This window comes from Equus quagga, chromosome 15 (genome assembly GCF_021613505.1).
Source record: "Equus quagga isolate Etosha38 chromosome 15, UCLA_HA_Equagga_1.0, whole genome shotgun sequence".
NCBI lineage: Eukaryota > Metazoa > Chordata > Mammalia > Perissodactyla > Equidae > Equus > Equus quagga.
The window spans coordinates 76660962-76684831 of record NC_060281.1 but is presented as its reverse complement, the minus strand read 5'-3'; the positions used below and the strand labels follow the sequence as shown (position 1 = coordinate 76684831).

Below are 23870 nucleotides of genomic sequence, written 5' to 3'. Positions count from 1 at the left end.
GCGAGGCTTCCTGTCTGAAGACACGTCCTCACTCCTGCCCGCCTGGCCTGGGAGCCCGGACCTTGGGGACTGGGGAAGGAATCCTGTGGATGTCCCCCTGCTGGAATCACACCACTCTGTCCCCTTGGCTTCCCGGACACGTGCTCGCCTCTTGTGAGGAACGCCCTCTCTGGCCACTGCCAAGAAGACAGGCAGGTGCACGAGGGAAGCTGGCGGCGATGGCACCCAGGAGGTGCAGGGGGCACTGGCGTGTATCGAGGTGGAAACACCTGGAGCCGGAGCTTTACAGCAGCTGCGGGGGGTGGGCAGATCTGAGACAGATTCCTACAGGAGTAAAGATCAGACCTCTTCCGTTTTCTGAGACCTACTACGTGTTCTACATACATTAGTTCAGATCCTTAAAACAGCCCTGCTGGGCGTGCACTATACCCTGATTTTTTGATTAGGAAACAGACGCCCGGCTGGATTAAGTAAACCCGAACTCCACAACCTGGAAGTGACAATGCCAGGATCTGAACCTAGGACGCGATGATTCCCGTGCTTGGGTATGGAACAGGACTGAACGGTGTCCCCTAAGTTCATGTCCACCCTGCGCCTAGGAACGTGCCCTCAGTTGGAAACGAGCTTTTGCATTTGTAATTAGTTAAGATGAGCTCGTACTGGGGTAGGACGTGTTCTCCTCTAATCTGGTGTCCTTTTGAGAAGGAGATCTGGACGCAGGGACCACAGGGAGGATGGTGACGGGAGGGGGCGCCGAGGTGGGAGTGGTGCGGCTCCAGGCGGAGGAGCGGCTCCAGGCGGAGGAGCACCGAGGGCTGCAGGCAACCGCCAGAAGCTGGAAGAAGCAAGCAAGGTCCTCCCCCAGAGACTGTGGGGGAGCGCCGCCCTAGCGACACCTCGATTTCAGACTTCCGGCTTTCACAACTGTGAAATAACAAATCTATGTTGTTTTAAAGCACCTAATTGGCAGGCCTTTGTTACAGCAGACCCCGGAAGTACCAAATACAGGTGCTTTGGCAAAACGGACTATCACGCCGGGGGGCCTGGGAGAGGAAGGGGAGGATGCTTCCACACACCCCGTCCTCCACTGTCCTGACTTCATCCATGCTCATCTCCTCTCTGCCAGGACCAAGCCGGGAAAGCTGTGGGACCAGAGAGAAACCAAACTGAGCTCTCAGTTGGCCCAAAGACCCAAGGCCAAAAGGACCAGTCCTTCTCTTCCCTCTTCCTTTTCCTCAGGAACTTGTCCTCAACCAAGATTGTGGGCCTCAGAGTGTTACTGACTGACAGGGGTCATGGAAAAAATGGGAAAAAAAATGACCCCTTTCTGTCAGTCATTGACACTCGGAGGGCTTCTTCACTGGTAGCGGGAGGCCCGGTGGCCGTGGGGTCAATTTTGTGGCATGCTGGGAGAGTCACTCTACCTCAGAGAGGCCAGGCCACACCATGTGTTCTTGGGGCTCCTGAGGGACTGGGCCGTACTTCAGGAGTCCAAAACACAGTTCTGTGTCTGGGGACAGCCTCCCAGCAACGTTTTTCTTCTGTTTTTTCTGTTTAGCATCGGAAAGCTCACTGCTGTCACCCTGTGTCTCTGGGGACCACCACAGCAGTTCCCTCAAGACTCTGTGGTTGGGTCCACCCTCCCAGGAGGCCCATCTGCCAGGGAAGCACCTGAGAGGAGCGTGTCACCCTCTGCTTGAGAGAGTGTCTCTCAGGAGAGGCGTGGCGATCAGACTTTGTTACCCTCCTGGGTTGTATCCTTCTTTCCTCATGACAGAGTGGCCCTGTTTCATTTCCCTTGGAGTTCCCAGGATCTGTCACTTAACAGGGTCTTTGTAAACGTTTGTGGACTGAAGAAACCCCCAACTCACTATGGAGAATTATTTTGATTGTCTCAAACAAGCCCATTCGTTGGTTGAATTGATTTGACCAACTGAGCCGCCATTTTGGACCTCTTACTGTGTGCCTCTGGTCCGATATTTGTCGGTCCAAGAGAGTGTATTCCTACAGATCCACATAGCTGAGACGTAGTGGAGTTGGGATTTGAATATGGGTCTGTGGAACTCTGGAATTCCCTCCAAAACTAGTCTCTTTTCAGGAAACCTACTCGCTCCAAGCCAGTCATCTATTTGGGGACTGTGGACACACAGCCTTAGTCCAGATCTTGCAGAGCGTACATCGAAAAAAGTTCCATCTTGAAGCCAAACATTCTTGAGACTGGGTTTCTTAGAATCTCCTCAGCCCCTGGCACCAAAGTTCCCTAGGAAGCCAGAGGACAGCGACCTCCTACCAGGAAATCTTGTCGCTGCTTTTGCAGAGTTGATGTGACTCCTCGGCAGTGCTGGCCTGGAGGGTCCGGGAGTGTGGCATGAGTCTCCCTAGTCCTCTCAGCTCTGTGAGATTTGGGAGCCTCAGGATCTCCACAGCTGGGGAGATAGGCTTTTCGTGGGGAGATGACAATGAAGACGCTGTTACAGCTCCAGCGACTGCCGCTTGCTGGGTCTGTGCCATACGCAGTGCTAAATGTTTCCACATCTATTTAGTCCTCAGACAGTGCCCCTGTGCAGAAGGACACTAGCCCCATTTAATGGCAAGGAAACTGAAGTCACTCTTGCAGGACTCAGTCCATTCCTGACCAATAAGCTGCCTCTTGTTCCCTGACACTCTGCTGCTTGCAGACAGAGCTGACTTCAGAAGGGTCTTCCGGAATGTTCTAACAGTAGCCTGCCTCCTTGGCCTGCAGGGGTGTGTCCTCCAGACATCAACAAGAGACTCAATTTACTTCTGTCCAGAAACCAGCAGGGCCTCCTTGTGTGGTGGCCCCCAGGTAAGTGGGACCCAGAGTGGGGCCGTGGTTTCCGTGACCCCTGGGGTCACCTTGGCGGGGAGGCACCAGCCTCTCTTTGACCTGTCAGTGGAATTCCTTCAAGTCACCCCAGTTTTCTTGTGTTTAAAAGGAGACTAATCACATCTAAGCGGTTTGAAGTCCTGGTCTGAAAAGCATCATTATTACTTGCTCGAGGGTCTTGGCATCTCAGGGCCTCAAGAAGAAAAAAAAAAGAGAAACCCACATTGATTTCTAATGCAAATTGGGTTTGAAGAGGATGGCTGGGCTCGCTAGAGTTCCCAGTCACCCACAGAGGAGGGCACACCCCAGGGGGACTGTTGCTTTGGGCAAAGAATTTCCTCTCATCCAGACAAAACCCAGATACGGTCATTTCCCCCCTTTCAGACCCCACCCCGCCGCCCGCCCCTAGCATCCAGCTGGAATGTGCGGCCAACTCAAGATAGAGTGGAATCTCGGATCTGAGGATCTGAGGCCACGGGACTGCTCTGCCTCCACCCCCTCCCCCACGCCCTTCCACGGCCTCTACCCTCTCCGCTGCCTTGCACAGACACTCACACACGTGTGCTCACATACAATTCTCACACACACACACAACACATTTACAGACATTCACACACCCACACACACATAGACATGCACATCTGCACATGGGCACTCGTGCAAACTCAGACACAGGTACACACAATGCTCACACACTCTCACAGACACACACACCCTCTCGCCCACTGGCCCTTCCCTGATGGTCCTTGTTTCTCTCTGGTGTCGTTTTCCTTGTCATATTCTTGGTGGGTTTGCCTGCTTGTCAGTCCCTCTCTCCAGACCCTGGGATCCTCAGCCAAGATGTTGAAATCCCTGAGGTGCTGAGTCTCTAAATACATCTCGGGTTTGTAGGAAATTTGCTTCTGGTAAGTCGGCCACCAGCTTCGCCCTGCCCCCACCCTGTCGAAAAACAAAGAGGAGGAAGTAGCTTCTTGAAGACTTCTCCGTTCCGTTCTGGGCACTGGGCAAAGCTTTCTGAGGCTCCTGACCACCCTGAGAGATAAAGACTATTTTTCCCACGTCTCAGATGAGGACATCGAGGCCCAGAGCAGCTCAGTGACTCCTCTCAGACAGTTAATTCTTTCAAAAACTATTTACTGAGCGCCTACTATGTGCCAGGCCCTGTTCTGGCAGCGGGGCAGGCAACACTGAGCAGGGCAAAGACCTGGCCCTGCGCTTATGTTCACGAGGCCAGTAAGTGGGGGAGCCAGGAGTCCCCAGGGCTTTTTCTGTGCCCCTACAGAGCCATTGTGTGCGCCCTGGGCCCTTTGTCCTTCGTGGGCCACTTCCTCCGTAGTTATACTTTAGGGCGGCCCTGGTATAAAGGCAAATAGAATCCAGGCCAAATGAAAAATTCAAACATTATCTTTGACCCTAAAAGTCGTTTTTCTTCTGATTTAAAAGAAAAATAAGACATTTTCACGGGCCGTAGGCACTGTGCCTGCTGTACAGAATGGGTCAGTCGGCCCCGTGTCCCCAAACACCGGGGTGGATTTACTTCCTCTTAAAGAGTGAGCCTGGAGACTATTCACCGTCACGGACAGGTGGAAACCCTCAGCTATCCATCAACGGACACATAAACAAAATGTGGTCTATCCAGACAGTGGAATATTATTCAGCCATGAAAAGGAATGAACTACTGACTCATGCTACGACATGGATGAAACTTGAAGGCACGATGCTGAAAGAAGCCAGACACAAAAAGTCACCTGCTGTACCGTTCCATTTATACGAAGTGTGCAGAATAGGCAGATCCATAGAGACAGGAAGCAGATTAGCGGGGGCCAGGGGCTGGAGGCAGGGGCAATGGGGAGTCACTGCTGAACAGTTTCCTTTTGGGGTGATGAAAATGTTTTGGAATTAGACGGAGGTGGTGGTTGCACAGCATTATGAATGTGCTAAATGCCACCCAATTGTACACTTGAAAATGGTTAATTTTACATTATGTGAATTTCACCTCAATTAAAATAACCGTGAGCCGTGGCTTTCCCTATCCAACACACACTGGAGACTCTGGGTGGGAACCACTGGTGGTCTGCCGCACTTTCCACTCCCATTTCCCTCCTCCAGGGCCCTCGCCTCCGTCCTCCTCTGTCCTTTTACTGGCCTGATAGAAGGCCCCTTGGCCCAGGACCCTGGCTACGCTTCCGACGTGCTGCGGGGCCCTGGGCCAGAGATTGCCCACTAGAGACCCCAGGGCCCAGGCTGGCCTGCTGACATATTTTCCTTGGCCCATACAGCGTTCTTAAGAATTTCCAGTTAGTTGCCAACATTTCAAAACGGATAGATTTCACATGAAACACACACCCTGATTTCCAGCTTCCCTGGAGAATTTCAGAGGCACGGACCACGCTCTGTCCTCATTCCCTCATGGCTGTGAGATACAGGCGGCTGCTGCTGCCCCATTAGAGGAGTCCCTTTTCTCTAGTTTGCCACAGTCCCCACCAATCCTTATAGTCTTAGATGGCATCTGTTTCTCCTGGCTGGCTCCTGCAGCATTCGAGTTCATGACCTCAGCCTTAGGCAAATGACTGAATCTCTCCAGGTGTTGTCAGCAAAATCAGAGAGGTGGACTGGCGATCTTGAAGGGTCTTTTCGTTTTCGGCTGACAGTTTGTGATTTTTGGCTGCAAACTTGATTTCTCTACCTGCAACATTGGTGGGCCTGGGAATCCACCTGATGTGAAGGTTTTGGGATAGAGATTGAGAAGTTGTTCGAGAATACTGTCCATGCCTCACCTAGAACCCTTTTATGGGGCCCATGCGGAAGCATTTGCTTTGGGAGCATTGACTGCTTACGGCTCACGGCTGCAGCCTGCTCTGGAGAAGCGTCCTCAGCCACGTGGGGGCTGCCTCGCCTGGTCTGTCCTCACTCCCAGAGCAGCCCTCAGCCAGTGACGGACAGACAAGGATGTAAAGGACCTGCCAGCTTGCCTCAGTGGAGGGTGGTGCAGCTCACGCTCCAGAGCCCCCAAGGGACCAGGCCAAGGCTCCAACATCACCATCTTACTCCGTGCCCTCTGAGGCTCTGTCCTGCCTCCCTCACTCCCTTCCCATGAGAGCGTGTCCCTCAAAACCCACATCCCCCATAAATGACGTGTGCCCGAATCCCGTGTGTGAGAGCTGGTCCTTAATCACTGGGAGGCACGTGCCGAGCCTGAATCGATGCCCCTCACCCCAGGCTCCCATGACAACCTGAGTCTATCTCTACCACTGCACGTAACTCTTCCTGTGACAATGAGCCTTTCTCCTGGGGCTCCCCCGAAACTGTGAGCTTCTTAAGGGCAAGAATTGTGTCTCATTCATTCCTAGCACCTTGCACAGGGCCTGACGCACCTTAAGCACCAGAGAAATGCTTGTTGCAGTGAGCTGAATGAAGACTCTGTGTGTGTGTGAAAACATCTCCCTCTGAGTTACTATGAATAATTAATTACTACTACTAACATCTTTATGATGAGTATCAGACACTGTGCCCGGCCCTGTTCACACATTATTGCTAATCCTATGACAACCCTCCCTAGGAAGTGGCTTAATATGATCCCAAGAGAGAACACCACGACTCAGCAAAGGGAAGTTGTGATATTGTGAAATAATAAGAAATCTATATTTGGTCTTTGTCCTGCGTCCTATTCCTGGCACAAAGCTCCTAAAACTCTTGTAATTTCCTAAGTGGTAAGAGCCATAAGAGTATCTTTTATTAGAATATTTGGTTTCTGTCCCCAGTTCCTGAAATAGCTCCAGAGTGATGAAGGTGGAAAGAGTGTCTTTTGTTATTTGGAATTTCAGAGGAACAATGAACAATAATGTTTAGTATAAGTATATCCCATTCTATAGTTGGGATGTACTTATACTAACAAGGTGTCTTATGTTTTATCTTCATCTCCCTTTTAAAGATGAAGAAAAGGAGGCTGGGAAGGGTGAATCACTTTCCCCAGTAAGTGGTATAGCCAGAAGCCGAAGGTGGGTCAGTCTGAGTCTAGAAGATTCCTTAACCCTGTGGCCTCTAAGGCTTCTGGGAGAACTGGAGTAGTTGATGCCCAGGAACGTTATTTAAAAACAGTAAGTCCTCTCCCGATGGAAGAGGTGGCTACTTGCTTCTGCACCTGTCTCCCTCTCCAGACTCTTCTGTTGATTTTCTGTTGACATGGCATCCAACACAGTGCCCAGCGCACAGCAGGTGTTCATGCAGCATTTTATCCCAGCGAGGGGAATGACCAATCCTTTACAGCCCTGGCATTTAACATAGTGCCTGGTGCATGGTGGGTGCTCCATAAATATTTGATGACTAGGTGATCATTTCTATAAGGACAAGTGACGCTTCCTTCTCTGACCACGTGTCAGAGGCCACCACACCACAGGAAGCCCACGGTGGTCACCCACTGAAACCCAGAAATCACCACGCACCTTAGTGGCTGTGCCACCACCACCAACTGTCTCCCTCACCTGCGAGCATTCCTTGGAATCATCCATAATCAGGACTGAAAGCAACATGTTCCCGATTTCCATATTACGAGAGGGAGGCGGGGCTCGCCATAAATGATTCAAGACGCGTCAGTCAAACGACAATACAAATGATGCATTTATTTGTTTTCGCCTCTCCGAGCTGGCTTGCTTTGTTCCAACTTTCTCCTTCTGGGGGGTTTCTTGAATCCTCCTTTTCTCTTTGAACTGGGTTGGCTGATATTTTATTCATTACGGAATTTAATGAAGCCTGCAAGGGAAAAGAATCTGGGTTGGTGTCGACAATACACTGGTTAACATAACTGTGTAGACAGACCTTAGGACTCCAGTTGGTTCCAGAAAGTTCTGGCTCTTCTTCTAAGTTGATTCAGTCATTGGGGGAGGCAGCAAGGACACAGCATTGAACAGACAGACACCATCCCTGCCCTCGTGGGGGCTGACCTTCTAATTATGACAATTATTGTGAGCCTGGGGAGGGAGGCATAACCCTTCTGGACCTCTCCTTTCTGAGAGGAGAGACACCATTGGCCATGATGCCAATTCCTACTTCAACGGAGGTCCCAGGTAGCCCATTTTAATCGGTTTTCCGACTTGGAAAGGGATGAACGAAACCATCAAAAATGTGCATCTTCTTTGATGCTATCGTTGCACTCCCAAGAATTTATCCTAAAGGGACACTTAAGAATACGCGCAAAGGCTCAACCACAAAGGTCTTCCTCTTGACCTCTTTCACAGGGGAGAAGAATGGAAAACCTTTATCCGTGCAAAAACTTACAAAGCGGCTACTGTTGTGAGCTCCAACTTACTGATGGGGAAATTGTGCAAGAGAAGCAAGCTGGTGGGCTGGCTCCAGAGTCTGTGGCCTGAAGCTCTGCACCATACACTCTTAGGACAAGCTTCTAGGAAACTCTGAAAGGATGTAGGCAACAGCAGGACTCTGTTCGCTGCATTACAGGTGGGTTTGATTTTTTCGTTTGGCCTATGTTTACTCTGAGTTTCTAAGACCATCGATTACTTACAGACCCTGCCCAAAATAAAAAGTAAAGAGAAATCAATCAATCAGTCAATTGGCTGTGCTATTTCAGCATGTCTTCTGTTGTGAATGAACCACCCCATGTCACAGCCACAGTCACTCATCCCCAGACATTGTGGCCAGAGGGGACCCTAACCTGAGGTGTCAGCCGGAGCGTCCATCTCGGTCCACATCCACATAGCTTCCCAGTGCCATGTGGGGCTTGCAAAATCAAGGCAGGTTGCATAAGAGTGGCTTGCCCTGGAGACAGGCGGCTGTTTATCACCCCTGAGTTATTTTTATTGGTCTGTTAACCGAGCTCTCCAACTTAGGAACTTCCTGGGGCTGTAGGGAGCTCTGCAGCCCCTGCAGAGGGACGACATGGCTGGCCAGAGCAGGGCGGGGCCTCGGCATTGGATTTTGCAAGGAGCCCCGCGTCCAGAGTCAGAAAAAGGTGTCAAAATGAGCTTGGCGCCTGACCTGGCATCCTGAGTTTGACCCCTGGCCTGGCATCCTGGGCGTTTACCAGACCTGCCTGGTGGAGGTGATGATGGTGATGATGATAATGATGAGAATAAGGCTGACGATACCAATAAGGCAGCCAGTCCTTGCTCTGTGGACTGTAAGAATGACCTTGAGGGCTGGAATTGTGCAAACCGATCTTAACAATCAATGGAATAAAATAAGATTATTTTGTGACCTTTAAAATTTTCCATCAAAACACTGAAAACTCTCTTACTGTTGGTTATGAATGTTTAAAGAAATTTTAAAAATAGTAAAACTAACATGTATTTAGTATGGCTTAATTTAGAACATTAGGAACCTTGAGAATTGAAGTATCGTATTTCTTTGTATAAAATCATCAAGTGTAGTTTGAACAGTGCCTGCCGCCTTCTTCTCACTGTTTAACTGATATTACAGAGGGAGCATCTTTTATAAGCCTTGGCAAATTGTCATACTCCTTTCGAAGACTGGATCTGTGTCCAGTATTTTCTCCTTTGTGCTCTCAGTGTCATGAAATCTATCTCCGAGAGTTCCTGCTGGCCTCACTTACTCTGGACAGTCATCATCCTTTTCATCACAATGACTTCCCTCATTTCTGTCAGTAAATCTGTCTTCCTCCAGTGGCAGATCCAGAGCCTTTTAAGTGGAGACGGTGTCAACATTCCCACGATCATCTATTTCTTCTGTAAGCCTGTGATCCTCTGATAAGTGGTTATATCAACTTGGCTGGGCCATGGTACCCAGATATTTGGTCAAACATTATTCTGGATGTTTCTGTGAAGGTATTTTTTAGGTGAGATTAAAATTTAAATCAATAGACTTTGGGTAAGGCAGATTACTCTTCATAAGATGGATGGGCCTCGTCCAATCAGTTGAAGGCATTAATGGAAAAAGACTGACTTCCCCTGAGGAAGAAGGATTTCTGCCAAGAGGTGGCCTTTGGACTCGAGCTGTGGCATCAACTAGGTCTTCAATCTGTCAGCCTACCCTGCAGATTTTTGACTTACCAGCCTCCACTACCTGTCTATCTATCTACTTATCTATCTATCTATCTATCTGTCTGTCTGTCTGTCTGTCTATCTTTCTAGAGAGCGTGTATACATACCATATGTGTGCATCATAACTTTTATTTGCATTATCATAACTGGCAGATAGATGGCATATAGATAGATGGATCATAGATGGATAGATAGATAGATGACAGATAGATAGATAGATAGATGGTAGATAGATAGATGATAGATGGCCTGTTGATTCTATTTCTCTGGAGAAGCCTGACTGATACGAAGACCATTGATGTTCAATTCAAATTTCGTTTCCAGCATCATTTTTCATTTCTGGGCTATGCTGCACTTTCATCTTTGTTGGCCACTTCCTTCTTTTTAGTGTCTCTTTGCATAAAGTGTCACATGGGGTGTCACTGAAAGACAAGGAGGCGACACAGCTCACACTTCACTGTCCATGTGTGAACTGAATAGCAGTTGTTCAGGAACTACTCACTAGCCGCCTTTGAAGGAAGTGACTCAGTTGGTCACTGATCGTGACGCACGTCTGTTATTTACCCAGCGATTTGTGGGCTGAAGAGCTGGGAGCAAACTTTGTGCTTTGTGTAAGTATTGACACAAGTGAAATTTGAACGATGTTGTTGGGGGCCCGTGTTACTTTTTAAACATGGTGACTGAAATGCATGCATATCCGAACCACGCAGAGGCGAGCACTGAGGCGGTAAGAAACAACAGCTAACACTTCGGAGCCCTGACTTCCGGCCAGGCATCAGGCCAAACCCACACTGACCCCTGATCCCAAGCCCGAGGGCTTCACGAGTATTAACTCATGTAAGAGATTTAAAATGCTAAAACCGATCAGTCACGGGGCCGGCCCCGTAGTGTAGTGGTTAAGTTTGTACACTCCGCTTCAGCAGCCTGGGGTTTGCAGGTTCAGATCCTGGGTGCAGACCTACACACCACTTATCAAGCCATGCTGTGGTGGCATCCCATATACAAAACAGAGGAAGCTGAGCTAACAGATGTTAGCTCAGGGCCAATCTTCCTCACCAAAAAAAAAACCCCAAAAGACAAAAACAACAAGCAGGGACGAGGCTAGAGCTTCAGAGACAGCTGCTTGCTTCATCCTTGTGGCTCTACCTCACAGCATGAATTACCTGCCAGGGGCCCATAGTGCCGGGCGTTTTGTGTCTTATCCATTCTGACTTCTCCATGATCTTTTAAACCTCCAAAACTTGGTTGTCCCTGTTGATAAACTCCATCCATCCTCAATTGGAAGCCCAGATTTGCTACCTACTGGCCACGTGATCTTGGGCAGAAGACACGGCCTTCCAGAGCCTCAGCCTCGCCATCTGTAGAAGGAACGATCATGTCCTAAGGATCAAATGAGATAATAACACATGTGAAGTGCCCTGTAGCCGGCACATGGCAAGGACTCAATAAACGTTAACTAGCCTCGTTGTTACCAAGCGGACTTTCCAATCCTTACACAGAACTGGAATCGTTTTCCTCCTCCCTCCCCAGCAGACTGGGAGCTACTTAAGGAAGATGAAATTTTCCACCTCTGGCCTCAGCTCTCAGCACAGTGGCTGGCAGAGAGTAGGTGCCCATTAAATGCTTGTTAAATGAGGGAATAAAAACCAGGAAGAGTTGTTCCCAGCCTGCCCGTGTTGGATGTAGCTGCAGATAATAGCCAATAACATTTATTGAGAACTTGCCATGTGCCAGGGACTAATGGTGCCAGGCCCTCCACGTGCATGAGCTCGCTCACCATCCAAGCAGCCCTATAAGGTGGGTGTTGTGTTCACCCATGTGTTTAGGTTACAGAAAGGCAAGGCTGGGGTTTCAACCCCAGTCTGTAGGACTGTCCGTCACACGGTCTCTGTCCGGCAGGGCCTGGCGGGGCCTTGCCAGGCCTTAATGCCTCCCACCGAGTCCCTTCCTTCGTGCCTCCGCTCTGTGCAAACTTGCCCAGCCCGGGTTTCATCGCTCCGGGCTCCTCCTCTGCGGCTGATAATGGGTGGTGCTGGGTTACTCAGCTGAACAGGGCTGCACTGTCCCTTGACCACCCAAGTCACTGCTGAGGCAATTAATTAGGGACCAGACGTGGCCGTGGGACGGCTCATCTGTTGCTGGATCCAGCCGTTATTTAATTTTTTATTGTCCTTCAAGTTTTCACAAGCGGGTTGTTTTGTAAGCTTCTCTTACACTCTCCGAAGTGACCCCCCCGCCCCGACTCTGGGCTTGATGCTCAATAGGTATTCCAGAAATTCTTGTTTGGTTTAACTGCTGCATCATCTCCCTGGCAAATGGAACACTGTGTACCTCTAGAGACAGAAGAGAGGGAGAGGACTTGGCGGAGGTGTGTGGGCAGCCCAAGGCCCAGGGCCACTCCCCCTGTCCATCCCCTCTCACCTTCCAGCATCCAGCGGACCCCGAGAGCACCAGGGAGCCACGTTTGAAAAGCCCTCGACCATTTTCTCAATCGGCTGACGCATCTGTTTTCTATGAACTTCTTGAGAACGGCCGGGATGAACAAGGAAACACCAAGAGCTTGGAGCCAGACTCAGTTTACTTTCTGGCTGCTCCTCTTACTACCTGCTTGACTTGTAGTGAGCCCCTCAAACCTTAACCTTGCTGGACCTCAGAGTCCCCCTCCGCAAAGTGGAGCTCATCGGGAATGCCCACCTGGCAGCATTGTTGTGATGATCAAATGAGCAATCGAGTTACCTTGTAAAGTACAAAACAGACGCATGCGTATCTTCCTCCCACAGTGGTCTGTGCGTAGTAGGCGCTAAATAGATGTTGGATGAATGTGAGTAAATTGACAGATCTTGCTTCCCAGGGAGCTTCAGGAGCAGATCGAACGGTGGAAATCTCAGGCGCAGTGATAGGCCTGTGGGTGATTCAGGGGTGCGACACTGGCCATTCTCTGCGCCCCTCCACTTAGCTCAGTTGCACGGTTACTACTGTGTTTCTGTGGCAGACGAGTCCCGTGTCCATAACTCTTTGGGTCCATGCTGCAGTTCTTCTCCAAGAAAGAGAAAGAGGAACTAGTGACTTCTCAGGCAGCATCATCGCACCCCACTTCCCAGCCCCCCTCCAAGCTTCCTTCTCTCCTTGGCCTGTGTTGGGTGGAGCCAACTTCCTGTGGCTGCAGAAAAGGAAAACTGGACTCCAGTCTATGCAATTTTAGCTGCCCGGGATTTGCCAGCTTACAATAGGTGATCTATTCAAGTATGTTTCTTGTGAGAAGCATTAACTGAGCATTTACTATGTGCTAAGAATTTTACGTTTGTTTGTTAATCCTCATAACAACTCTGCAAGACGAAAATCATTATTAACCCCATTTTACAGATGAGAAACTGAGGCTTAGAAATGAAAGGGAGCCAGGAAGGGGCTGAGCCAGGTTCTTGGGCCAAATCTGACAGGCTCCCTTGTGCTAACCACTGCCCTGAACTGCCCCTAATGCCTAAGCCTCTCTCAGGACCTGGTGCACATGCGTGGTCACTTTGTCATGGTCTGGGTAATGCTCACACTTCCCATGGGACTCCCAGGTTGGTCCTTTTAAAAAGAGAGAAAATGAGCTATGACAACCCGAGACTCTGACCTCGTTTCTGAGGATTTCCCAGCCTGGCTCACTGTGTTTTGCAGCTGGGCTCCCCCTGGTCCTCTGAGGGGCCTTGGACCTCACTCTTAAATTTAGGATTCGACGCATAATGATGGGTCACCCATATTGTGCCACAGACTGTGCAGGGCGTTGGGAGTATAAGTATGGTCCCTGCCTGCAGGGGCGTGACATCAGGGACAGAAAAGCAAACAGCCAATGGTCTTTGGGACCAAGGCCCTGTGCTGTCTCGTGGGGTCGAGCCCACACCCACCAAAGGAGACCCATAAAATCCCAAAGCTTGGCAATCTGTCCTTCCCTCCCATGTTAGCTATCTGTTGCTGCATAACAATATTCCCACAAGCTTGAGGCTTCAAACAACACATATTTATTATCTCACAGTGTCTGTGGATCCGGAGTCCAGCGAAGGCCTATCCTGGCCTTCTGCTTAGGATCTCTCACGAGACCACAGCCAAGCGGCTGGCTGGGGCTGCGACCTCATCTGAGGCTCAAATGGGCAAAGAGCGGCACGTGTGGAAGGAGGGGGCAGAGGTGCCCATTAGGGTCTGGCCTCAGAGAGAATAGCTAGAAGATACACTTTTCACTGAGAATCCTAACTCCCACTGGCTTTTCTACACTTTACCGGGCTAAAAGAGCCCTCATCTCCTTCCTGGCCTTGCCTTACGTTACAAAATATCCTCCTCCCAATGCAAGTTAAGAAACAACGAGATACTATTTCATACTCATTAGATTATCAAAAATGAACAAAATCTGATGATTCCAAGTGTTAGCAAGAATGTGATGAAATTAGAACTCTTATTCGTTGCTGGGGGGTCGGCAATTGCTGGCAGATTAGGAACTTGGAAATATCAAGTAAAACTAAAGATACGCATACCCCACCCTCAGCAAATGCATTTCTAGATGATACCCTAGAGAAAACCTCACATGTGTACACAGAGACATGCACAAAGATGTTTGTTATAGTGTTCTTGATAAGAACAAAACTCAGAAAACAACCACTGTCTCTTACTAAGAGGGTAGATTAATAAACTGTGATTTATTCACAAATTAGAATACTTTTCAACCATTCACATGAATAAACTAGGTCTCAAAACACATATAAAAGGGCAATTATGAGAGAACAAAGCAAGTTACCAAATGTTATATATATGGAAGTGCTTCCAGAATGGGAGAGAAAAGGCCTCGAAAATTCTGCTTCTCCATCAGTGCAATGAGAACACTATCGAAAATTGTCAAAATCAACTTTTTTAGATCTCCGGATGTTAATCAAAGGCTTACAACAACCTCAGGGTAATTTTTTATTTAATGGCTGAATCTCAGTGAGAATAGTGAGCTTTGCAATGTTTTAACTTACCCTAATCCCAGCCTCCTCCCCAGTTCTGTGGTGGCCTTGAAAACCAACAGCCTTACAACTGTGGTAGCTGCGAAGACCAGAAGTCTAGCAGCCACCGAGCGGTCAGATGGGTTCAGAACTCCCCAAAAGTCTCTTCTTACATCCCCAGAGAATTGTCACCATTTGACTTGTCAGGCAACTTGTGGGAAAGCTCCATTCTCAGGATTTGTCTTTATCCGACCTGACTCAGAGCTCACCCAGTTCCACCCCCAGGGTATTTGTCAAAGGCCGTCAGCAGCAATTCTTTAACATCACAATCACCTGAGGTGGTTTTCCCATTTGGGGCTAACAGAGGCTGACCAAACAACTGGAAAGAAAAAACTGGGCTATCAGCTGTCCACAGGGGGCTTGGAAAAGCTTTGATAGAGTCCCGGAAATCTAGAAGGCCATGCACACATGCAAGGCTGTGCGTATGCCCGAGAAATACTTGAGAAGACCCTCATCTCTCAACTCGGCCTGACCTCGAGGATCCACAGGAGCAGCAGTGAAGGCTAAGACAGTTATAAACTGCGTGCCACAGCGTGGAAAGTATGCCCCAATGCACACAAAGGCACTCAGCAAAAGCTGGGAGACCAACCGGTTCAAGGCATTTAATAAAATTTTTGTCCAATAAAAAGCTAACCACTAAGATAACCCAGCAGAGATTTCAGTGGCCATGCACAACAAAGAATAAAGACTTTACGGAATTAGTCCAGGAAAGTCACTAAACAAACAGTAACGACAACAAACAGCAAACCTGGGGAGGAGGGAAGTCTGATTTCCAGAGCTGTCACATTACATTGCCAAAAATGTCCAATTTTCAATAAGAATATAAGGCATTTGAAAAATAGGAATGTATGGCTTATATACAGGAATCAGTCCCCTTGGAAGCCAAGACATTGGACTTACTAAACAAAGATTTTAAATCAGCTATTTTAAATATATTCAAAGACCCAAAGGAAACTGTCTAAAGAATTAAAGGAAAGTAGGAGATCACGTATCACCAAGTGCAGTTATCAATAAAAAGACAGAAATTATATAAAAGAACCAAATAGGGGGCTGGCCTGGCAGTGTAGTAGTTAAGTTCATGTGCTCCACTTCAGCAGCCTGGGGTTTGCTGGTTCAGGTCCTGGGCACAGACCTAGCACTGCTCGTCAAGCCATGTTCTGGCAGCATCCCACATAAAATAGAGGAGGATTGGCACAGATGTTAGCTTAGTGACAATCTTCCTCAAGCAAAAAGAGGAAGATTGGCAACAGATGCTCTCTCAGGGCCAATCTTCCTCACAAAAAAAAAGAAAAAGAAAAGAAAAAAGAACCAAATAGAAATTCTGGAGTTGAAAAGTACAATACAATAATTAGAATGAAAAAAATCAATGGAGGGACTCAACAGCAGATTTGAGCAGGCAGAAGAAAGAATTAGCAAACTTGAAGACACAAAAATGGAGAGTATCCAATTTGAGCAACCAAAAGAAAAAAGAATGAAAATAAAAGAACAGAGCCTCAGAGACCTGTGGATACCATCAAACATACCAATATATGCGTAAAGGGAGTTCCAAAAGGAAAGAGAGAAAAAGGAGCAGAAGGAATATTTGAAGAAGAACAATAGTTGAAAATATCACAAATTTGATTTTTAAAAAATCAATCTGCACATCCAAGTTGAAAAGCTCCAAGTGGGGTAAACTCAAAGAGACCCATATCCAGACACAGATTGTCACAGACAGTCAAACTGTCAGAAGCAAAAGACCAAGAGAGAATCTTGAAAGCAGAGAAAAGTGTCTCACCATCTCAATAAGATTAACAGGGAATTTCTTACCAGAAACCACGGAATTCGGCAAGCAGTGGGATGAAGTATTCAAAGTACTGATCGGAAAAAAACTGCCAACCAAGAATTCTGTATCCAGTAAATCTAGTCTTGAAAAGTGAAGATGAAGTTAAGACATTGAGAAATAAACAAAAACTAAGAGTATTTATTGTTAGCAGACCTGCCCTACAAGAAATACTAAAGGGAGTTCTTCAGTTAAAATGAAAGGATACTAGGCAGTACTTTGAATCCACACAAAGAGATAAAGAGCATAAATAAAGATAATTACATAGGTAAATATAAAATGAGACATAAATACATTTTTCTTTTTCTTTCTTATTTAAAGGACAACTGCATCAAGTAATAACTACAAACCCGTGTTGGTGGGTTGATAACGCGAAAGGGGTAATTTTTTTTTCACATTATAAGACAGCAGTAGCACAGAGGAGGGGGGAAGGAACAGAGCTATACTGAAGCCAAGTTTTTGTATACCACTGAAATTAAGTTGGTATTAATCTGAACTATATTGTTTTCAGTTAAGGTGTTATTTTCAATCCCCAGGCCAATCGCTAAGAAAGCAACTCAAAAAATATAGAAAAAAGTACGAACAAGGGAATTAAAATGGTGCACTGGAAAATATCTATTTAACACAAAAAGAGGCGGTAACAGAGGAATAGAAGGAAAAACAAGACATAGACACAGAAAACAAATCGCAAAATTGCAGACGCTTTATCATTAATTGCACTAAACTCCACCTTAGTAATTATAGTAAATGTCAGTGAACAAAACACTTCAATCAAAAGGTAGAAACGAGCAGAATGAGTGAAAACAAATAATCCAACTATACTCTGACCACAGTAGACACACTTTGGATGCAAAGATACAAGCAGATTGAAAGTAAAAGGAGGGAAAAAGGCATGCCACGTACACTGTAGCTAAAACGGAACTGAGATGGCTGTACAAATATCAGACAAAATAGACATGAAGGCAAAAACTGGAAGTGAGACAAAGAAGGACAATTCAGAATGATAAAGGAGTCAACCAATTAAGGAGATAGAATCATTATAAACATATAACAGAGCCCTGAAATGTGTGAAGCAAAAACTGACAGAATTGCAAGGACTAGATTATTCAATGATAATAGTTGGAGACTTCCAGACTGTGCTTTCAATAAAGCAGAAGACTGACAAGGAGACAGAAGACTTGGACAGTGCTCTGAGCAGACTAGGTGGCACAGACATCTGCAGAGCACTTCACCCAACAACAGAAGAGAATGGTCCTCTCAAGTGCACATGGAACATTCTCCAGGAGAGACCATATGTTAGGCCACTGAAAACTCCTCATTAAATTTTAAAGGATTGAATTTGTAATTAAAGAAACTTCCTATAAAGAAAAGCCCAGGCACAGATGGCTTCACTGGTGAATTCTGCCTAACATTTAAAGAAAAATTAACACCGATCCTTCAAGCACTCTTCCAAAATATAGAAGAGGAGAGAACACTTCCCAAATCACTTTATGTGACCAATATTACTGTGATCCCAAAACTAGACAAAGACATCAAAAGAAAACTACAGACCAATATCTCCTATGAATATAGATGTAAAAATTCTCAAAAGGAAACCAAATCCAGCAACATATGAAAAGGATTATATACCATGACCAACTGGGATTTACCCCAGTAATGCAATATTGGCTTAACACACAAAAAAAATCAATCACTGTAATATGCCCTATTAATAGAAGAAAGGGGGAAAACCACATTATCATTTCAATAGATGCAGAAAGAGTATTTGACAAAATCCAACAGCCTTTCATGATAAATAACATTCAAAAATTGGGAATGGAAGGGAACTTCCTCAATCTGATAAAGGGCGTCTATGAAAAACCCACAGCTAACAGCACACACTTAGTGATGAGAGACCAAATGCATCCTCTCTAAGATCAGAAGTAAGACAAGGGATCTGCTCTCACCATTTCTACCGAGCATTGTATTGGAGATTCTAGCTAAGGCGATTAAGTGAGAGAGAGAAATAAAAGGCAAAGAGTAGACAGGAAGATAGAAAACTGTCTCTATTTGTAGATGGCATGATTTTGTATGCAGAAAATCCCAAGGATATCCACAAATGCAAAAGGTAAAAACAAAAAAAACGATGAGAACTAAAAAATGAGTTAATCAAAGTTGCAGGACACAAGATCAATATACGAAAATCTATTGTATTTTTATAGATTAGAAACAAACAATCTAAAAATAAAATTTAAAAAACAATTCCATATACAATGGCATAAAAACAAAATACTTAGGGATAAATTTAACAAAAGAAATGCAAGACTTGAACATTAAAAAGTACAAAACATCATTGAAAGTAAAGAAGAGCTAAACAAATTGAAAAACATACCATGATTATGGGTCGGAAGACGTAATATGAAGATGGCAATACTACCCAAATTCACCCACAGATTCGATGCAATCTCTATCAAAATTCCGGCTGCCTTTTTCGCCGAAATTGGTAAGATGATACTACAAGTCACATGGAATTGCAAGAGACCCAGAACAGCCAAAGCTATCTTGAAAAAGAAGATTAAAGTTGGAGGATTGACACTTCCCAATATAAAAACTTACCACCAAGCTACAGTAATCAACTCAGCATGATACTAGCATAAGGATAGATATGTAGACCAATGAAACAGAACTGAGAGTCCAGAAATCAACCCTTATATATGGCGAGTTGATTCTCAACGAGGGCACCAAGACAACTCAAAGGGGAAAGTATAATCTTTTCCACAAATTGTGCTGGGACAACTGGATATCCACAGGCATAAAAATAATGCTGAACCCCTACTTTACACTATACATAATAATTAACTCAAAATGGATCAGAGGCTTAAGCGTAAGAGCTTAAAACTATAAAACTCATAGAAGAAAACATAGGCATAAATCTTCATGACCTTGGACTAGGCAACGGTTTCTTGGAAATGACACCGAAAGTAAAAGCAAAAGTGACAAAAGAAAAAATAGATAAGTTGGACTTTATCAAAATTTAAAACTTTTGTGTATTCTCCTACAGAATGGGAGAAAATGTTTGCAATCAGATAAAGGACTTGTACCCAGAATATATTTTTAAAAACTTATACAACTCGATAACAAAAAGACAACCAATTTGTTAAATGGGAAAAGAATTTGAATAAATATTTCTCCAATGAAAACACACAAATGGCCAATAAGCAGATGAGAAGCTCGATATTATTAGCTATAAGAAATACAAAAATTTAACCCTCGATGAGATACCACTTCACACCCACTAGGATGGACACAATCAAAAAGGAGCCAATAGCAAGTATTGGCAAGGATGGGGAAAAACTGGAACCCTCATACGTCACTGGTGAGAAAGCAAAATGCTGCAGCCACTTTGGAAAACAGTTACGCAGTTCCTCAAAAAGTTAAACGTAGTTACCATATGACCCGGTAATTCCACTCCTAAGTATACACCCAAGAGAATTGAAACGTATGTCCACACAAAAACTTGTACAAGAATATTCATAGCAGCACTATTCATAATAGCCCCAAAGTAGAAACAACCCAAATGTCCACCAACTAATGAATGGGTAAATAAAAAGTGGCACATCCATACAATGGAATATTACTCAGCCATAAAAAGGAACGAGGTACCAACACAAGATACAGCATGGATGAACCTTACAGACATTAGCTAAATGAAAGAAACCAGTCCCGAAAGAGCACATGTATTTCATTATATGAAGCATCTGGAATCAGCAAATCCATAGAGACAGAAAGTAGATTAGTGGTGGCCAGAGAGTGGGGGGAGCGAGAATGGGGTGTGATTGCTAATAGGTGTGGGCGTCTTTCCAGGGTGACAAAAATGTTCTCGAATTAGATAGTGGTGATGGCTGCACAATTCTGTGAATATATTAAAAACCAAGGAAGTTTACACTTTAAAAGCATGAGTTTCATATGGGAATTATATCTTTATGAAACTACTAATTTTAAAAAGGCTAAATACAGAGTGATACCATTTATGTAAAATTTAAAAACACATGAACTAATACCATCAATTATTTAAAGTTAGATACACATGCAGAGAAAGTATAACAACTTGCACGAGAATGAAAGACCAAATTCAGGACTGTGGTTATCTCTAAGGAGAGAAGGAGGGGAAGTGATGTGTTTGTATGTTTTACATCTTCATTTCCTTTTTTTTCCCCAAGACAGAGATTGGAGTAATTATGAAAAAATGTTCACATCTATTAAATTTGGGTTCTCGGTACAAGAGTGTCTGTTATTTTAATATTCTGTACTTTTTTTTTACCTTTGAAATCATTATCGATTATAAGTTTCAGGGGGCAAATGAACCCTTCTATTTCCTTAGCCTGTGGCAGGTTGAATGGTGGACCCTAAAAGATGTGTCCACTGGAACCTGGGAATGCGACCTTATTTGGAAAATGGGTCTTTGCACATGTGATCAAGTTAAGGATCTCAAGATGAGAATATCCCAGATTAGGATGGGCCCTAAATGTGATGACAAATGTGGTTATAAGAGAAGAGAAAGGAGGAAGACAGAGAGGAGAAGCCCATGTGAAGCCGGAGGCAGAGGCTGGAGTGATGCGGCCACAAGCCAAGGACACCTGGAGCCACCAGAAGCTGGAAGAAGCAAGGAAGGATACTCCTCTGGAGCCTGCAGAGGGGGTGTGGCCCTGACATCTTGATTTCAGACTTCTGGCCTCCAGAACTGTAAGAGAAAAAATTTCTGTTATTCTAAGTCACCAGTTTGTGGCCATTTGTGACAGCAGCCTCAGGAAATTCATACACGGCCTGTTTCTTCCTGCTCATGTGATGCCTTCCTTCTCCCACGCACTGCCCCGTCCATCCCAGCCATCCACAGCCTTTCCTCTCCCCCCATTTCCTTGCTCAGCCAAATCATTTTCCCCGTGGCAAGGAGAAAGCAGGGGTGCCTTTGCGGCCATACCCAAGGGGGCCACGTCGTCTTTTATCCAGGCGGCCATTTTCACCCATTTTGCTGCTGGGTTTGGAGGTCTCATTGCTCATCCTGCCAAACCCCCTTCTCCCTTCTGTGGCCGCTTCTTACCTCTTGCAACCCCTGCCAATGCACTCGGCCCCCATGTGCCTGCTGCTTCTTGGCCACAACTCTCCACAGCTCTTCCCCACTCGCACGTGGACAACCGAGCTCTGCTTCCAGCTACCAGCAGCCTGAACAACGCCTTATAAATAAAACAACACACACGGCAAAATGCAAGGAGGGGAAAAGAACACTTTGCTACTTTCGCATATACCGTCTCACTTAATCTTAGGAAATAGGTACTATTCCTATTCTTGTCTTCAGATGCTCAGAGAAGTTAAATAACTTGCCCAAGGTCACATAGCCAAGCTGAGCTGGGCCTCGAGCTGGGCCCTGGCTGATTCCAGGCATGCCGAGTTAGGATCCTGGCACGTCCACTCATGGGCTCTATGAAATTGAACCTCTTACATAACACGCTCTTTGCACCTCTGTTTCCGCATCTGTAAAAGAGGAGTAATAATGATTCCTGTCTCAGAAACTTGTTGTAAGGATTAAAGGGGCTTCCTGTAGAAAGTCCTGGCTTGGGACACAGGAAGTGCTCAGTAAATTGAGCACTGAGATGATGCCCAATGTCTGTGCTGTTCCAGCAAATTTTTGTTCAGGGTACACCCAACTCAGTTCAACATTCCATGGGGAAAGGGTTTTGTTTGGTTGGTTAATTTTTTTAAAACAATGGCTTATTTTAATTCTATTTTGAGCCAACGCTGTCTTTCTAATTGGACCTAGATGTATGCTTCAAGCTTCTTCCATTTGCAGCCTGAAGTCAGGCCTGGGGCTTGTGGCTGTTCGGACCATCTGCCCCAGGACCAAAGGGCAAGTTCTGGAAGCCTGGTGGTTGCGGGTGGCGAGGGGCTCCTCTGTGCGGCGTCTTTTGCAGCAAGCTTGTTCCCTTGAAAAGTTGAAGATCCCCTAGCTCGGAGGGCTCCGGCACAGGGAGAATGCCTTCTCCTCCGGCTTATTTGCTCAGGGTTTAAAAGGCATTTCTGGGCTTTGGCTAAGAGGAAATTTAGCTTTCGAGCAAATCCTTGAGCCCTGGTTTTCTGTAAACATCTGAATATAGTGTGTGCAGCTTGGGGCCCATGCCACTGGGTTTTTCCTGGATTTTACAGCCAGTCGGGACAGAATGAAGTCAGCTTGATATTTGTATAGTGACGTGTGACTTGACGAGCAGGTTCCAGATGTTATCGCTGATGTTGTCTCCCCAGCACCGTACCGGAGACACGCAGGCAGGAGGATGAGGGTCACGGTGGGGGTATCCAGGAAGGATGGAGACAGAAGTGGCTTGAAGAAGACCTTCTTCCCACGTCTCCATTCAGGAAGCTTCCCTGTGGGCCAAGGGCCTCTGAGATGGGAGGTTCATTCAGCCACTTCCACAAATATTAACTGAAGACCTACTATGTGTGAGGCTCTGCATTCTCCCTGGGAGACTCTCCCTTTATGAAGCTCGAGGCATGGAGGGGAGCCCTTTCCCAAGGAAACCCTAGACCAGAATTTCATTATGCCAAAAAGACCCTTCCAGAAACATCTGTATGGGTGAGGGTGGGCTGACTGCTGTAACAAACAGCCCCATCTCAGTGGTACCCCTATAAAGGTTGAGGTCCACGTCACAGTTCAGTTGGGAGCTTGGAAAGAGCTTGGCTCCATGTATCACTCAGGGACTCAGACAGCTTCCATTTCGTGGTTCCACCATCCCCTAGGGTCCCAGATTCTTCCACGGGGTCCTCTGCATCTGGTCTGCAGATCGAGGATCATGGGCTTTCTTCAGGGCCAGGCCCAGAAGTGACCTTCATCACTTACTCCCATGTTCCATTGGTCAGAATTCAGTGACGTCAACCCACCTAAGTGCCAGGGTCATCTGTGTGTCTCAGAGAACGAGGACATGGGGTTTGGTGAATGCACAGCATTGTCTGTGTCACAGGATCTATGTGCCGGGACCATGTGAGGACACCAGAAGGAGCATGCATGTGTGATGGTGAGTGTGAGTGACAAGAACGGGGCACCCGCATGCTCAGGGCCAGGCTGTCTGCCCACAGTGAAGACGGAGCGCCTTCTGCGCCCAGACCGCCTGCTGTCCGCTCTGCTCTTCCGTGTGACAGCCGTGCCGCCT

General features: G+C 46.4%; 1 long non-coding RNA gene across 2 annotated transcripts; it reads right to left on the bottom strand.

The window, feature by feature from the left end:
* Positions 1–7441: 7441 nt before the first annotated feature.
* On the bottom strand, positions 7442–23160 carry LOC124226168 (uncharacterized). Of its 2 annotated transcripts, XR_006885217.1 has the most exons (5): positions 21773–23160; positions 21312–21415; positions 12598–12895; positions 11025–11219; positions 7442–7597 (listed from the first exon to the last, which is right to left on the bottom strand). It is a non-coding gene; the product is annotated as an uncharacterized LOC124226168 (long non-coding RNA). The 2 variants fall into 2 exon arrangements; XR_006885216.1 differs by having other exon boundaries at positions 21312–23160.
* Between the last annotated feature and the right edge of the window lie 710 nt (positions 23161–23870).